This window comes from Arachis hypogaea, chromosome 11 (genome assembly GCF_003086295.3).
Source record: "Arachis hypogaea cultivar Tifrunner chromosome 11, arahy.Tifrunner.gnm2.J5K5, whole genome shotgun sequence".
NCBI classification, from domain to species: Eukaryota; Viridiplantae; Streptophyta; class Magnoliopsida; order Fabales; family Fabaceae; genus Arachis; species Arachis hypogaea.
Genome location: NC_092046.1, coordinates 78,014,519 through 78,032,852, shown reverse-complemented (window position 1 = coordinate 78,032,852; position 18,334 = coordinate 78,014,519). Strand labels below are relative to the sequence as shown.

The 18,334-nt window shown below is 40.0% G+C and overlaps 1 non-coding gene across 1 annotated transcript; it reads right to left on the bottom strand.

The window, feature by feature from the left end:
* Nucleotides 1–7,194: 7,194 nt before the first annotated feature.
* On the bottom strand, nucleotides 7,195–7,302 carry LOC112724873 (small nucleolar RNA R71). Its single transcript, XR_003164015.1, has one exon. It is a non-coding gene; the product is annotated as a small nucleolar RNA R71 (small nucleolar RNA).
* Between the last annotated feature and the right edge of the window lie 11,032 nt (nucleotides 7,303–18,334).

The window sequence follows — 18,334 nt, the reverse complement described above, 5'->3', positions numbered from 1 at the left end:
TTTCAAATCAATGCAACATCCCCTTGAGCAAGAAAACTATATGAAGGTGGATATGATAGAAAGTCTGGTAGAAGAAATATTTGAAGCCAATTGTCAAGAGCAACATGAAGAAGAAGTGGAGGATGAGTTATTGGAAGATGACAACCAGGAGGAACAAGGAGAAGAAGTGGTAGAAATATCCATTGAAGACAAGGAAAAGGATAAGCCAAAACAGGAGTTGAAGCCTCTTCCTCCTCACCTCAAATACGTGTTTCTTGGAGAAGCAGAGGCCCTGCCAGTAATCATAAACTCCTCCTTGAACATGGAAGAAGAAACAAGGTTGATTGAAGTGTTGAGAGCTCACAAGACAGCCTTGGGTTGGACAATTGAGGATATCAAAGGCATCAGCCCTGCCATTTATATGCATAAAATTTTGTTGGAGGAAGAATCAAAACCTGTAGTTCAACCCCAAAGAAGGCTCAACCCAGCAATGAAGGAGGTGGTTCAAAAAGAAGTCATGAAGCTATGGAATGCTGGGATAATCTTTCCAATCTCTGACAGCTCATGGGTGAGCCCAGTTCAAGTTGTACCAAAAAAGGGAGGAATGACAGTCATCACCAATGAGAAGAATGAGTTGATCCCCACCAGGACAGTGACTGGATAGAGGATGTGCATAGATTATAGAAGATTGAATGATGCTACAAGGAAAGATCACTTTCCTCTCCCATTCATTGATCAGATACTGGAAAGATTGGCCGGCCATGCCTATTATTGCTTCTTGGATGGGTATTCTGGATACAATCAAATAGTGGTGGTTCCCAAGGATCAAGAAAAGACTTCTTTCACATGTCCATTTGGAGTTTCCGCCTACAGGAGGATGCCCTTTGGGCTATGCAATGCCCTAGCCACCTTTCAAAGGTGTATGCTTTCCATTTTTCTGATATGGTAGAAAACTTTTTAGAAGTCTTCATGGATGATTTTTCTGTCTTTGGCAACTCATTTAACACTTGCTTGCATCATTTAACTCTTGTTTTAAAAAGATTCCAAGAAACTAACCTGGTATTGAATTGGGAGAAATGCCATTTCATGGTTCCTGAAGGGATAGTTCTTGGGCATAAAGTGTCAAGCAAAGGTATAGAAGTTGATAAAGCTAAAATAGAAATTATTGAAAAGCTTCCTATACCTGTTAATGTGAAAGCAGTAAAGAGTTTTCTTGGGCATGCTGGCTTTTATAGGAGGTTCATCAAAGATTTTTTAAAAATAGCAAAACCATTGAGCAATTTGCTAATGATTGATAGCCCTTTCATCTTTGATGACAACTGCAAGCATGCCTTTGAAACTTTAAAGAGAAAACTCATTACAGCACCAATTATCACACCACCTGATTGGAAACTACCTTTTGAACTTATGTGTGATGCAAGTGACCTTGCAATTGGTGCTGTGTTGGGGCAAAAGAAAGATAAGTTGCACCATGTCATATATTATGCCAGCAAGGTGTTAAATAAAACACAGAAAAATTATACCACTACTGAGAAAGAGCTTTTGGCAATTGTATATGCATTTGATAAATTTAGATAATACTTGATTGGTTCAAAGGTTATAGTATATACTGACCATGCTGCTCTCAAGTATCTAATGTCTAAACAGGATTCAAAGCCAAAGCTTATTAGGTGGGTGCTGCTGCTACAAGAATTTGACATTGAAGTGAGAGATAGGAAGGGGAGTGAGAATCAAGTAGCAGATCATTTATCAAGAGTGCCACAAGAAGCCAATCAGGATAGATCACAGCAAGTAAATGAGAATTTCCCTGATGAGCACCTTTTCTAAGTTCAGCAAGCACCTTGCTTTGCTGACATAGCAAACTACAAAGTGGGAAGGAAGATACCTCAATAATTTTCCAAGCAACAAGTGAAGAAGCTACTCAATGAAGCAAGGAAGTTCTTGTGGGACGAACCTTTTTTATTCAAAAGATACTTTGATGGAATGATTTGGAGGTGTGTCCCTGAAAATGAAATGAAAGATATATTGTGGCATTGTCATGGTTCAGCATATTGTGGACACTTTAGACCAGAGAGAACAGCTGCTAAAATACTACAGAGTGGATTTTATTGGCCAACCATCTTCAAGGATGCCAGAGAGTTTGTTCACCAATGTAATGAATGCCACAGAGCTAGAGGATTGACAAGAAGGAATGAGATGCCTCAAAATTTCATTCTTGAAGTGGAGCTATTTGATCTTTGGGGCATAGATTTCATGGGGCTCTTTCCTCATTCTTACTCCTTCAAATACATTTTGGTAGCAGTGGAGTATGTCTCAAAGTGGGTGGAAGCAATAGCCACAACCACATGTGATGCATAAATTGTTCTTCAATTCCTAAAGAAGCACATTTTCACTAGATATGGAGTGCCTAAAGGACTTGTCATTGATGGTGGTGGTCATTTTTGTAACAAGCAGATGGAGAAACTCCTTCACAAATATGGAGTGATTCATAAAGTAGCCACACCATACCACCCTCAGACCAATGGCCAGGCTGAGCTTGCAAATAGGGAATTGAAGAGGATTTTAGAGAAGACTATGGAAGCCACTAGAAAAGATTGGACCAGAAAGCTAGAAGATGCACTCTAGGGATACAGGACAGCATTCAAAACTCCTATTGGAAAATCCCCTTTTCAGCTGCTGATGACATGTCACCATGTCATGTTTTTATATGCTTTTTCATACAAGAAATTTATGATTTGTTCTTAAATATCGAATGCTTTTGTACTTAATTGGTATATTTCTTTGATCTTTTAATTTTATAAATCTTGTAGGAAATAAAGAGAAAAAGAAGCAAAGAAGCACAAAATAAGCTAAAAAGGAGAAAAAAAGAGTTTTGGGGCACACTTTGAAGTTGGAGCACACTTTGGAGGCTTAGGCCACGCTTTTAAAAGCGTGGCCCATGACCAAATTTAAGGAGATTGGCAATTAGCACTCAAAGCTCAGCTCTTGCCAAGAGCCTAGCTTTGCCGTAAAAGAAAAATGCTTGGAGGCAAGAAATTTCGCTAAGTTAAAATCTGGGCATTCACAACATGACTATGCCTCTTTTAAAGGGCCATAACTTGAGCTACAGATGTCCGATTGATGTGCTTCTAGTTGTGTTGGAAAGCTGACATTCAGAGCTTTCCAACGATATATTGAAATCCAGATTTGGCATAAAATTGAGGTACGAGTGAAAGGCATCTTTAAGGACCAAAAATAAGCAAAAATCAGCCAAAGTGAAATCACCAAGGCTCGAAGAAGGAGCCTCACTCTAAAGCAAAGGAGCGCTACAAGCAAGGAGGAAGCAAGGCAAACTTCAAAGATTAGCTCTTGCCAAGAGCCTTGCCAAGAGCTTTATCGGGCATGCTTCAAAGAAAATCAAGGAAGAAAAGCTTGCCAATGCACTCACCAAGGTTTGAACTCAAGACCAAAGGGGGAAGGGGCAGCGCTAACTCACAAGAAAAACAAGCCAAAATTGGCTTGTTTTCACTCCATGGGATTCAAACCAAGGGCTTCAGGGAAGCAAGGACTTAAGCGCTACTCATGTGCCAAGGAAAATAACCAGCAAGTGCTCTCCCTGGGTGTCGAACCGTGAACCTCCCTAAGGACAAGAGGCAAGCAAAGCTCTTGCCAAGAGCTTAGAGCTCTTGCAAAGAGCTTTACTTCCTTGTAATAAGAAGAAAGGCGCGCTTGACACAGTCAGGGGGCTGTGCGCAACACACAAGCAACACCAAAGCTCAGCTCTCCACAAGAACCGAGCCTTGTCCTGGGAGTGTCACCCATGGCCAAATTTTTGGTCTAAAAATCAAATTTAATTCAATCCCTCACCAATTTAAAAAGCCCATGGACATCACTTAGAGGTACAAGACACAGAGAAGCTAGGTTAGGAATTTCATTTAAGTTGTAATTTGTTTTCAATTTCATTTTCATTTTCATTTTGTAAAGCCTATATAAGGCATCATTTTCATCATTGTTGGGAGGCTGGCTCCAATAGGGAGCATTAGGACTAGAGAGCTCTCTCTTTTAGTTTTCCTTTTTGAATTTGAGTTTTGGATTGGGATTGAAGGAATTCTGTTTCATCCTTTATCTGAAGCTTCTCTTTGTTCTTCTTTTGCATAATCTTAGTGAATTGAGAATTGAATCTGAGTTTTCATTTACTGCTTCCATCTTTCTTTCTTCTACAAATTGTTTTCTGCTAAATCAAGGAAGGGGTTGAGATCTAGACTTGTTTTCTAGTCTCTTTGATCCCCTGAGATCTTCAACTTCATTTTGCAATTAAGCTGAGTTTCATTTCTATTTTGCTTCTTCAAGCAACTTTTCTTTTCTGTTTGAGATTTGCTACAATTTCCTTTTGCTGCAAGTTAAAATTCAATTTACATTGAGTTTGCTTTTGATCTTTGGTTCCCATTGCTTTCTGTTCTCATTGCTTTCAATTTACTTTCATACAATTTAATTCTCCTTGTTCCTCTGCACTTTACATTTGATGCTTGCTGTGAGCTTGATTTACATTTCCTGCAACTTTACATTTTCTGCAATTGCTCTAAGTTCTGATTCACTGTAATTTTACTTCTCTGTTTACATTGCTCCCAATTTACTTTCCTGCAATTTAAGCTTGCTGCAAGAGTTTTGAGTCTAATCTATTGCTCTCTTTAATTTTCAGCACCCCAGCCCCCTTTTACATTTCATGCAATTTACATTTCTTGTCACTTAAGATTCTGTCAATTTACATTTCTTGCTCTTTAAGATTTTGCTCATTTACTTTCTGCAACTTTTTAATTCACTGCCATTTACTTTCTGTTGGCTACATTCCATCAAATTTCACTTCAATGTTAGCTTGACTAAAGTAATCACCCACTAAAGTTGCTTGATCCATCAATCCTCGTGTGATCGACCTCACTCTAAGTGAGTTTTACTACTTGATGCGACCTGGTATACTTGCCGGTGAGTTTAGGTGTTGGAATTTCGGTTCCAACCCATCAAGTTTTTGGATGACAAATCTTGTCACCTCCCTGTAGATCTTGAGCATAAAGCTTTCTGGGCCACTGATAAACCACTATTTTATGGTTTATATTGTGTTTATTTATGTGGTTTTATCATGATCTTTACCCACTTATTCATTAAATAAGCATGCATTTATAATTCCTTCCTAAAGTTATTGCATGATTGAAAACTTGCTTCCAAGAGACTTTTAATTATGTATTTTATTTCTCCTTTATTCCATTCGATGCCATGATCTATGTGTTAAGTGTTTTAGACTTTATAGGGCATGAATGAGTTGGAGATTGGAGAGAAAGCTTGCAAAAATGGAAGGAACACAAGAAATTGAGGAGATGACCAGCGAGAAGTGACGCGGCCGCATGGATGACGCGACCGCGTGAAAGAGAGGAAATCGCAGTGACGCGGACGCATGAATGACGCGACCGCACGGCAGGGAATAGCACGAGTGACGCGGCCGCATGGATGATGCGACCGCGTGGCAAAGCAGAAAGCCGAATGACGCCGCCGCATGGATGACGCGACCGCGTGACATGCGCGATCTGCATAATCTGCAGAATCGCTGGGGGCAATTTCGGACCTTATTTTGACCCAGTTTTCGGCCCAGAAAAGCAGACTAGAGCCAGAGAACATGCAGAAACCAACAACAACATTCATTCCGCATAGTTTTAGTTTTTAGATCTAGTTTTCCTCTCCCCTAGGTTTTCTCTCTACACATTCATGGTTTTTAGGATTCGTTATTTTTCATTGTTTTTGCATTGGGATATTGAGAAGAGTTATTGCCTCATCAAGACTTCGGCATTCTAGTTCGTTTTCTTTACTTGTCTCTTACTCTTCCATGTTCCTTAATTTACTTAATTTTACCATTGGATTATTTTAGCATTTATCAATACAAGAATTACTTTTATTTTTAATTAATCTTTTGATCATTATTTATCATGTCTTTCTTTAATTCCCTCTTTTATGTTATGGATTTTGCATTTACAATGAGCGAGTAGTTCCCTAACTTGATGGGGAGTTGATTGAAAGAAACCCTTGAGTTGGGATGCTCAAGAGAAAGATTGTAATTGGGTTTATTGTTGGATTGCTCTCTAGTCACTAACACCAATCCCCCCAAGAGTGGATTGGAACTTGTGGATAGAACAGCATTCCAACTTGTTTAACTTTCCCTTACTTAGTAAGGGACAACTAAACAGAATAACCCCCAATTATCAATTAATCTTGAGAGTACTGCAACAAGAATAGGGCTTTCAGCTAATCAACTCCCAGTCAAGGCTTTTATTTAAATTTATATAAATTCTCTAATTTAATTTTCTGCCATTCAACTCAAACCTTTTTGAAAACATCTGATTAATAAAATAGCACACTTTTCTGCAACTCGTTGGGAGACGACCTGAGATTCATACTCCCAGTATTTTAATTTTAATTTCTGTGACATCCTTCTAAATTGATAAGTGGATTTCTGGTTGGTTGAGAACTATACTTGCAACGCATATTTTATAATCATTCTTAACTCGCCAATTTCCACTCGCATCAATTTTTGGCGCCGTTGCCGGGGAGTTGCAATAGAGTGCTAAAGTTATTAATTGGAATTTATTTATTTGCATTTTATTTTATTTTGCTACTATGAGCTGCTTGTTTCTTTCGTTAGATGACACGTTCGCTTCCTGATCCAAGCTTGCTAATATTCGATCCTGAGATTTAAAGAACTATTTCACGAATAAGGCAAGCTCGGCGTCGGTTAGTCCTCTCTGAGGGCGGATCTGAAACTTCACTTGAGAAAGAAACTAGCCCCCGTTCTACTGATTTAGTTGTTTTACGTTCAGGTAACATGACAGCAGCCAGGAGAGTTACTATCCAGGAGGCTAGAGCCCCTGATTTTACAATGCAACCATTTCAAGCGCATCACCCAGCGGTGGCTACAGACTTTGAAATAAGGACCGCACTGCTCAATTTGATGCCAAGTTTCATGGCTTACCTGCTCAAGAGCCTATCAAGCACCTGAGAGATTTTCAGGCAGCCTGTTCTACTGTCAAGCGTGATGGTGCAGATGAAACTTCAATTTTGCTGAAAGCTTTCCCGTTCTCTCTTGAGGGAAAGGCAAGAGAGTGGTACTACACTCAACCAGCAGCAATTGTATCCAACTGGGATACACTGAGAAGAGAATTCTTGGAAAAGTTCTTTCCAGCTGAAGTTACTGATAAACTGAGGAAAGATATTTCCATGATTGTTCAGGATGATTCTGAAACTCTTTATGAGTACTGGGAGCGCTTCAATAATCTTCTGAAAGCTTGCCCCCACCATATGATTGACAAGATAGTGTTACTCGATTATGTCACACAGGGAATGAGGCCACAAGATAAGACCACATTGGAAAGTGCTAGCAATGGGTCTATGAAAAAGTACAAGACCACTGATGAGGCATGGCAATTGATCAGTGACTTAGTTGAATCTACTAGGAATTACAGGCAGAAACAAGGCCGTTCAAAAGCCGTTGCAGAAGTATCCTCTAGCAGAGAGACTACTGCTTTAACTCAGAGTATCTGTGAAATGACCAACTTGCTGAAGCAGATGCAATTGAACCAACAACAAGTTCAGCAAGCTCAACCTTCTCCACCACAGCAAAACCAACAGTTAGTCCCACAGAGAGTTTGCAAAATCTGCGCTGATTATAGCCACTATAATGATGAATGTCCACAGCTCCAGCAGGAAGACAACACCGTGGCAGCCACACATAACTTCTATGACCGCCCCAACCAAGGGTACAATCAAGGTGGCAATTACAACCACGGATGGCAAGACAATTCTAACCAGAATTGGAGGGACAACAACAACAGAGGAGGCAGAGATAATCAGGGAAATCAGAGGTGGAATAACAACAACAACAGGCAGTAGAATCAAAATCAGCCTTACAGAGCACTTCACCTAAGGCAATCCCAAGGACCACAGAATACCCAACAACAGAACTCTCAATTTACCTATCCTTCTTCATCTGCTAATGATGACTTACTACAATCTATTGATCGGAGACAACAGACCATGGAAAATAACATTAATGCCACTCTAAATGGTCTGACCGCTACTTTACAAGCTCTTGTCTCACAGATAGGATCAATGAATAACTCCAATAACCAACCTTTGAGCTCCAATGGAATTCCCTCTCAACCATTACCCAATCCCAAGGGTGGCATTAATGCCATCACCCTGAGGTCCGGAACCACACTGCAGGAGAGGAATCAGGTGGAGACAAGCCCACCAAAACACGCCTCAGCTGAAGAGGTAGTGGAAATAGTAAATATTGAAGAGGAAGAGGACATACAGGACATGGTTGAAGAAGAAGAAATGCAACCATGAGAGGAAGCACTAAAAGGCGCAGACACTGCAGAAAATGCCACTCCTATTCCATTTCGACAACTTGCAAGGAAGCCCAGGAAGCAGCTGGAACCTGATCAAAAAATGGTAGAGATATTCAAAAAGGTTGAGGTAACTATTCCCCTTTAGAAACTATTCTTTTAGGAAGTTCCATATTTGCTTTAATGGGAGGTTTACCTGAAAAATGTAGTGACCCAGGTCCTTGTATAGTTAATTATACTATTGGTGGTGTGATAATTTCTGATTGCATGTGTGATTTAGGAGCATGTGTGAGTATAATGCCTTTGTCTATATATGATGTTTTGAGGCTCCCTCCCTTAAAAAGGTTGGTAACTTGTTTTGTGTTAGCAGATAAAAACATTATTACAGTGGTTGGAGTTGCTGAAGATGTACTAGTAGGCATTAAGGGACTCACGTTCCCTACTGATTTTTATATCCTGGAAATGCCCCAAAATGACTCAGACAAGCCATCATCAATCCTACTCGGAAGACCATTCCTGAAGACCTCAAAGTTTAAATTAGATGCTTTTTCAGGAACATACTCTTTTGAAATAGATGGCCGAGTAGTGATCTTCAATCTGAATGGAGTTATGAAGCATCCTCCAGAGGATCACTCTATCCTCAAGTGTGACATTATAGATGAAACCGTGGCTGAAGTTCACCAGGAGGAATTTGAAGAGAAGCACACAGGACAAGGTCCAAGTGTGGGGACATTCTCAGAAAAAAATGACAGTGCCTTACCACTCTTACCAGCTCCAGACAACCCAGAGCCTGAACATGATCAGAAGTTAGAATTAAAACCCCTTCCTCCATACCTCAAATATGCTTACCTTGAAGACGGGCAGAAGTTCCCGGTTATCATTGCAAAGGAACTCACTTCTCAACAGGAAGAGCAGCTATTTGGTATGCTGAGGAGGCACAAGAAGGCAATTGGTTGGAGTTTGGTAGACATAGTAGGCATCAGCCCTCAAGTTTGTGAGCATAGAATATTTTTAGAAGAGGGAGCAAAACCTGTCCGTCAACCCCAGAGAAGACTGAACCCCACTATCCTAGAGGTTGTCAAAAAGGAAGTGACCAGACTACTAGAGGCAGATATCATCTATCCCATCTCAGACAGTGAATGGGTAAGCCCAGTACAAGTGGTGCCAAAGAAGTCTGGAGTCACTGCAGTGAAGAATGAGCATGGAGAGCTCCTGACAACTAGAGTTCAGAACGCCTGGAGGGTCTGCATTGACTACAGACGCCTCAACCAAGCAACCCGTAAGGATCACTATCCTCTCCTATTCATTGATCAAATACTGGATCGCCTGTCAGGTAAATCGCATTATTATTTTTTAGATGGTTACACAGGTTATTTCCAGATTCATATAGCTCCTGAGGATAAGGAAAAGACCACTTTTACATGTCCTTTTAGGACTTATGCTTACAAGAGAATGCCCTTTGGCTTGTGTAATGCACCAGCTACTTTTCAGAGGTGCATGATGAGTCTTTTCTCTGATCTTATTGAGGACTGTATGGAGGTTTTTATGGATGATTTTAGTGTTTATGGCGATTCCTTTAGCCTTTGTTTAGATGGATTATCTAGAGTGTTAGATAGGTGTGTGAAAGAGCTGAAGATTGATGGTTTAGAAGTTATAGTAAACTCTTGTTGCAAGTATAGTTACTAAACTAAGCAATCAACCTTTCTTGCAAAAGTTTTGGTTGTCACAAGTAACAAACCCCTAAATAAATTGTTAACCGAAGTATTCAAACCTCGGGTCGTCTTCTCAAGGAACTGCAGGGAAGTATGTTCTTATTATTGGTTATGGAGATTGTAAATTTGGGGTTTCAAGAAAGAGGAACAAATATGACAAATAATTTAATTGGCAATTAAAAATAAATAAAAACTGTAAAGCAAACTTGTGGCAAGGGTGATACGTAAAAAAAATTAATTTCACGTAATTACCGGCAAGTATACCGGGTCGTATCAAGTAATAAAACTCATTAAGAGTGAGGTTGATCCCACGGAGATTGGTAGATTAAGCAAATTTAGTTAAATGGTAGATTTAGTCAAGCAAACATGGTTTTGATTTCATGAGATTTGTGATTTTTTGAACATAATTGCAAAAATTAAATGACAAGGAATCTAAAGAATTGCAATGAAGAAAGAAAATAAAAGTAACTAACTGAAACTTAAAGTACAAGAAACTTAAATAACACTAGAGATAAATTGCAAGAAAGTAAAGGTTGTAGAAATTTAAAGAGCAGAAGAGTAAATTGCAAGAACTAGAGAAACATAATATAAATGACAAGAATAATAAATTGCAAGAATGTAGAAAGGAATTGTGTAATGGGTATTCAATCAACTAAAGAGCAAAAGAAATGAGAATTAATGATGGAAAGGATCATTAGGGATCAGAGATGCAAATTCTCATGAAATGATATTGATCAATTCCTTCTCAATCATGGGTATAGATCCATGGCAAATTGTGGGTAATTGAGTTCCAATCTCTTGGTAACTCAATTTCTCTCAACACAACCAATTGCCACTCTCGTGATCTAATTGTTCATGAGAAGAGATAAAGTTCATTTTCTAATCCAAGCCACACAACTTCCAAAATCTCAACTAAGGAAGGTTACATCTCACATACCAACCAAAGTATATTGATCAAGGAAATCATGAAAGGAAGAACTCTAAACTGAATTATGTGACTCCTTTCTCAAATTCACCACATAATTCATATAGATTAATCCCTCTCTCGATGGTGATTGAATCTATGAAGAACAAGAGTTTCCTTTTAGATAAACCACTTGAATTGAGAAGGAAAAGAAAAGTTATCAACTCATTCAAATGAGCAGAGCTCCTCCCCCTAATGAAAATGGGGTTTAGTGAATCATAGCTCCAATTTCAACAACAATTGTAAAGATGAAAATTAAACTAAGTGTAGAGAAGAATGAAGAAGAAGAAGAAGTTCTTAAAACTGTAATTCAAAATTGCAAGAAAAACAAAATAGAAAACCGGTGAGAAAATGTCTAAGTGTCCAAAAGTCTAAAAACAAGTTCAAAGTAAAAGTAAAAAAAAGTTCCCTCTAAGTATCACACTTTTCTCTATTTATACTACTCCTAAAACTCCTTCAGAGATCTTTAATTTGGGCCAGCGATGTGGGCTTTCTCTTTGTTAAATTCCTGGCTCAATGGAAGAAGTTGCTGGCGTTTGTAAGGAACAGAGGAAGCAGAGCAAGTTGTCATCAATTCTGGCCCATTGAGGGGCGTTACTGGCAAACACGCCAGTGTTGTAGCACGTTGGCAACGTGCTTGTGATTGTCCTGGGCTGGTGGCTTGGTGCTGGGTGTTGTTAGCCCAAGTTGTTACTAACAACTTGGTTCTCTTCTTCTTGACCCTACTTTCATGCTTAATGTCGCCCAGAATTTGAGTATCCATTCTCTGCTTCAATATAGACTATCATACATCATTGGAAAGCTCAGAGTGTCTTCTTTCTAATGCACTTAGAATCATCTCAATTGGATTTTTCTAGCTCAAGTTATGCTTCCTCAAAGAAGGTGAGGTCGAGCTGCCAAGTTGTTGCTGAACACGCCCCTCTCTTCCCAAGTTGGCAACGTGCCAAGCCTCCCAAGGCTGAAACATGAGGCTGGCGTTGTCCTCAAACACGCCCCCTTGTTGGCACGTTGGCAACGTGCTCGTTGCTTCCCTCCAAGGCTCATTCATGCTTCCTTGAATTTCAACCTCATTTTCTTGTTTTTGGGGCCTAAAGATGACTCTGATTCGAGCTTCCATTTCATGCTTCACTAGAGACTATTATATATGGTTGGAAAGCTCTGAATATCAGCTTTCCAACGCAACTAGAAGCACTCAATTTGAATATCTATAACTCAAGTTATGCTTGTTTGAAGGAGACAGGGTCAGGCTGCCAAAATCGCACACGTTTTTGGTGAAAACGCCCTTGTTTCCAGCGTTGTCAACGTGCTCAGATTCTGAAGCTCCAAATGAAGCCAGCTTTTGAAGCTTCAAATGAATGCCAATCCCATACTATGATATATGATTGGAAAGCTCTGGATGTCTACTTTCAAATGCCGCTGGAATCACCTCATTTGGAGCTTTGTAGCTCAAGATATACTCCATTGAAGAGAGTAAGGTCCGGCTGCCAGGGTCGCTGGAGTTGTTGCTGAACACGCCCCTATATCTCCAAGTTGGCAACGTTGGCTTCCTTTCCTGGACAGCCTCCATGCTTGGGCGTTGTCACCAAACACTCCAACTCTTCCTGGAGTTGGCAACGTGCTCGAGCCTTCCTCAAGGCTCCATGCTTGTTGCTTGGCGTTGTCATTGAACACGCCTATGTTTCCTGGCGTTGGCAACGCCAGCTTCTCCTCTTCCTGGGCCAACCTTGCTTGTGTGCGTTGCCAAGGAACATGTCCCTTGTTCCTGGCATTGGCAACGCCAGCTTCCCCTCCTCCTGGGCCAAGCCTTGCTTGTGTGCGTTGCTAAGGAACACTCCAGTAAAGCAGCACGTTGGCAACGTGCTCGAGCTTCTTCTCTAGGAAAAATCTTCTAGCTCAACGTTACCTTGAATAACGCTTCTTCATTCCCACGTTGGCAACACCCTCGAGCTCCTCCCTGGCCCAATTCCTTGCTTGCCTGCGTTGCCATCAAACACTCACCTCTTTCTCCAAGTTGGCAACGCCCAAATGTGCTCTCCAGGGCTGCCTTACATTGTTGGGCGTTGTTGATGAACACTCTAGTTGAAGTGCAAGTTGGCAACGTGCAACTCCTCTTTGTTCACTCTCCAGGGCTGCCTGGCGTTGCCTAGGAACACGCCTATGGTTCCTAGCATTGGCAACGCCAGCAATTCCTCTTCTTCTTGCCCAACTTGCTTCTTGAGTTGTTGCCAAGCACTCCAATGTAACTCTAAGTTAGCAACGTGCATAGTTCTCACAGGAGACCACTTTCTTGCAAGGTTGTTTGTGCTCTTCCTCAAGTAAGGCTTCATTGGCGTTGCCAACTTGAATCCCAAGTTAGCAACGTGCACATTGCTATTCTTGAAGGAGTTGTTAGCCACTTGCTTGCTTCATTCTTGCTTCAATGCTTTATTGTTTCATCACCTATCATTGACAAGGAAAATTGCTTCAAAGTCTTACCAATTCATGCAATCAATTTCATGAGATTCATTCATACTCATTCATTTATGCATTCCTTGAATCATTTGCATGAATTTAGCTACAATTAACATGGTCCTTGGTATTCTTATGTATGAAAACAAAACTCATAAGAACACTTGTTTAATTCAAAGAAAAATGAGTGAAACTAAGCTAAAACTAACTAAATAGACTAGCTAATGTAGCAAATATGCGAATGCATCACAACACCAAACTTAAAATATTGCTTGTCCTCAAGCAAGAAATAGAATAATTTGACCACAGAATTTAAGATACAAGAGTTGAATATCTTAACAGAGAAGAATTCTTCCATAAAAAATTGTCATCCTCAATTATGTAGTCATCTGTTTAGTGGAACTAATCAAGGCTAATCTTAATTTCTAGTTGAAATGCTTGCTCCATTACTAGGTTGGTTAGTTTCACTAGACTCATTTTCTTTACCTCAGCACATAGTCCTTAAGTTATTCTTTTTCTCTACTTCTCTTTTCTCCCTTTTTCACTTTTCCTTTGTTTCGATTGAGCTAAAAAACTTGTCTTAAGGCGGCTCTTTAGCATAAGCTTTCAATCAACAATCCCAAACCAGTTAGTTTAAGTTGTTAAGTGTTGAATCACTCTTAAAGATTTACTAACTCAAGCCTCTTTTCTTAACACATTCAATCACAGGCATTTAACATTAAAATCTTATTTGGATAGTGGTGTCCAGCACCTCTTTGGGTTGCTAAATGTTCTGTTATAGAGCTACTCTTGAATGTGAGTTTTCAATCGATAATCCCGAGTTAGTTAACTCAAGTTACCGGGTGATGAAGCACCCCTCGGATTTACTAGCCCAAGTATGTCTCCTAACATCAATCACCACAGACACATATCCAAATTTTGTCATTGATGCCTAGCCTTTCATTCCTTTTGTTCTTTATTTTCTTTATTTCTCTTTAAAATTTTGTATAATACTTCATTTTCAAGGATCTTTTGTGCTTTTAACTTCTTGAGTCTTATGACCCTTAGCCAACTAGTTTTATGTAAGCAAGCATCTTAACTCCTTTTGATTTTTTGAGCTCTTGATTTTGTTCACCATGAAAGCGTATATGTACTACACTTTATATCTGACTATCTTATTCTCTTAGGCTAGATTTCTCTCTGTTCTTGTTCAAACTACATCTCTTATTCCATTGTCAAGTGAAAATACTTAAGACAAGCAAACATTCCAAGCATGTGAGTGATACATGAAATAGGCAAGATAACTAATAATGCATAAAGGAAAACAACTTAGAAGGTATACCATATTTCAGGCATACATCTTTTTTATTTAATAAAGTACTAAAGAAAAGAACTCCACCACCTTTAGTCTTTATGTCCCTTTCCTTTGCCCTTTGGATCTTCTTTCTTTTTCTTTCTCATTTATCCTTGTTGTTTTGTTGTTGAGTCCCCCTCTTCTCTTTGCCATACTCCTGAGCTTATCATCGTCTCCTTTAGCCTCTCAGCATTGAATCTCACCCTTGCAAGTTCTTGCTCTTCGAATACCTTGCGCGCTTCATTGAAATGTTTGATTTGTGGGTTGAGCAGTGGGGGTGCTCCACAAAGGTAGCTGAGTTTCTCTTGGGTGCATATATCATAGTCAAGTCTATCTCTATGTCTGGCCTCCCTGAACATTCTGCTTTCATTGAATTCTCTGTGAAATGCATCATGTCTAGCATCCAACTTATTGAGAAGCTCCCTTTGCTGAGCTTGCTCTTTCCTTAGTTGAGCTTGTTCCTGTATTACTTTCTCCATGGATCTTTCATGTTCAACAGTTGCATTGTTGATGGCTTCATACATCTTGGCATATTGTTCTTGTTGTAGTTCCATCATGTGTGTTTGATATTCATTTTGTTGGCTCATCCATTGAACTTGAACTTCTCTTTGCTGATTCATCACCTGCCAAAGGTCCCTTTGTTGTTGAGCTTGTTCCTCTTGGTTCCTTTGAATTTGTGAATATTGTCCAGAGAGTCCTTCCAAAGCGGCTTGGAGTTGATTCATGTTCAAGGTACTTGTATCTTCCATTTCTTGGTGCTCTTCTTCTTGTCTTGCTTCTTTCCTTTTCTTTTTCTTGCTAAAGGTTGCCTCTCCAATTGGGTTGTGGTGATAAATTCCAACCTTTCCCTGGTGAGGGGTTTTCCAATAGAGACCACGTCAGTTTCTTCAAATTCTTCGAGAGGAACTCTAGCTTCTTCACATAAGCGCAGAATAGTACTGGGATATCTTAGCCAGCTGTCCTGTTTGACCTTTTGAGCTATGTCAATGATGTTCTTGGCTATAATTTCTCCAACATTGATCTCTCCTCCTTTCATTATGTAGTGGATCATTATTGCTCTATTCACTGTCACTTCGGAATTATTTGAAGTAGAGATCAATGATCTCCTCACTATGTCATGCCATCCTTTTGCTTGAGGTATGAGATCACCTCTCCTGAGTTTAAGTGGGTGTCCTTGTGAATCCAACACCCAATCCGTGCCTACTCTGCATAAGTCACTCAACACATCCACATATCTTGGATCATTTTCAACCCTTTCCTCATAGCTAGCTTGTTTGAACCGTTTTGGTTTGACCTTTAACACCCTGTTGATGGCGTTTGGACTAAAGTCAACTGTCACCCCTCTTACATAACTCATTGATGGTTCTTCATCATCAAATTCTCTTATCACATTAGTGTAAAACTCATGGATGAGAAGCATGCTCACTTGTTGAGGTTGGTTACAGAGAAGCTCCCATCCCCTCTTCCTAATTATTTTTTGTATCTCAGAATATTCCTCCTTTCTTAGCTTGAAAGGTAACTCCGGGACAACATCTTTGCTTGACATCCAACTAAAGATGCGCTCATTGTGTTTGGACTTGAATCTCCTTCGATCAAAGTAGCTTTGTCCTTCATCTTCTCTCCTGGCTCTTGATGATGAGGCCATTGAAATTCAATTGCAAGGGTCAAATCTTCCAACACCAAACTTAGATGAATGCTTGTCCTCAAGCATAAAGAAAATGTTTATGAAGGGGTGTAGGTGGATATGGTGACAAGGTAAAGGGGATACAATCTTGAAAGTGATTGTGAAAGGGAATGAAGAAAGGAGTGTTTCGGACAGGCTAGGGGGTTTTGATGAACTGTGGTGATGGGGGGTAGGAGATATAGAAGTGAGGGCAAAGTGAGGTTTGATGATTGTGGTTGGAGTGTTTTAGAGTCATATTTATGGTGGGAGAATGGTTTTGATGGTTCGGTCACAGCATGGGAAGCATGCTTCTTCATACCCAATGCATGTGAAGTTGCCTTTTTTCAATGCACAAATTTCAAGACTCATGTGGCTTTCTTCTCCTTGTGTGTCAGTGACTTTTCTTCAAGATTCTCCATCACTTCTTTCTTTCACTTCCCTGTAACCAAATTCCAAAACATTGAGATTCTTGAAGTGTTTTAAACATGTGCCAAAAGAAAACACGCTCCCCCCTTTTTTTTATATATTATTAAAAATAATTACCCTGTTGTTCTATGGTCTAGCATTTTTGTGTATGTATGGACACCAAACTTGGTTTGTGACTAAGTGTTGAAAAAAAATTTTTGCAATTATTTTGAGGTTGGTCACACCAAACTTAGTTCTTTGCATACACTATGTGCTAGCTTACTCTTTATTATCACTAAAGCATGAAAATAAAAGACTCCTGTGCATGGGTTGCCTCCCATGAAGCGCTTGTTTATCGTCCTTAGCTTGACATTGCAGCTCTTTTGCTCATGTTAGTAAGTGCACATTTTCTTCCTTGCTCCAGGGGCCACCAAGATAAAGTTTCACCCTATGTCCATTAGCTGTGAAGGTCTGTTTTGAAGCTTCATCAAGTAATTCCACATAGCCATGAGGGGATACTTTGGTGATAGTGTATGGACCAGTCCATCTAGATCTGAGCTTTCCAGGGAAAATCTTCAACCTTGAGTTGAATAGCAACACTTTTTGGCCTGGTTCGAATGTTCTTTGGGAGATCCTCTTGTCATGCCACCTTTTTGCTCTTTCTTTGTATATTCTGGCATTTTCATATGCCTCCAATCTGAATTCGTCTAATTCATTGAGTTGTAGTAACCTCTTTTCTCCTGCTGCTTGAGCATCTAAATTCAAAAGTTTGGTGGCCCAAAAGGCCTTGTGTTCAAGCTCCACAGGGAGATGGCATGCCTTCCCATACACCAGCTGGAATGGAGATTTTCCTATGGGCATTTTGAATGCTGTTCTATATGCCCAAAGTGCATCATCCAGCTTCCGAACCCAATCCTTTCTTGTTGCTCCCACAGTTTTCTCCAGGATCCTCTTTAGCTCTCTGTTAGCAATTTCAACTTGCCCATTTGTCTGTGGGTGATAAGGTGTGGCCACTTTGTGAGTAACTCCATATTTATGGAGTAGAGAGTTTAGTTGCTTGTTGCAGAAGTGGCTTCCCCCATCACTTATAAGTCCCTTGGGCACTCCAAATCTTGTGAAGATGTTTCTCTTTAGGAATTGCAACACCACGTTAGTATCACATGTAGTGGTGGCTATTGCTTCTACCCATTTTGAAACATACTCCACTGCCACCAAAATATATTTGAATGTGCAGGATGGAGAAAAGGGTCCCATGAAGTCTATTCCCCACAAATCAAAGAGTTCCACTTCCAAGATGAATTTCTGAGGCATCTCATTTTTCCTTGTCAAACTCCCTATTCTTTGACACTCATTACAATGGCACACAAAGTCTCTAGCATCCTTGAAGATTGAAGGCCAGTAAAAACCGCTTTGAAGTACCTTTGCAGCAGTTCTCTCAGCTCCAAAATGGCCACCATAGCTTGA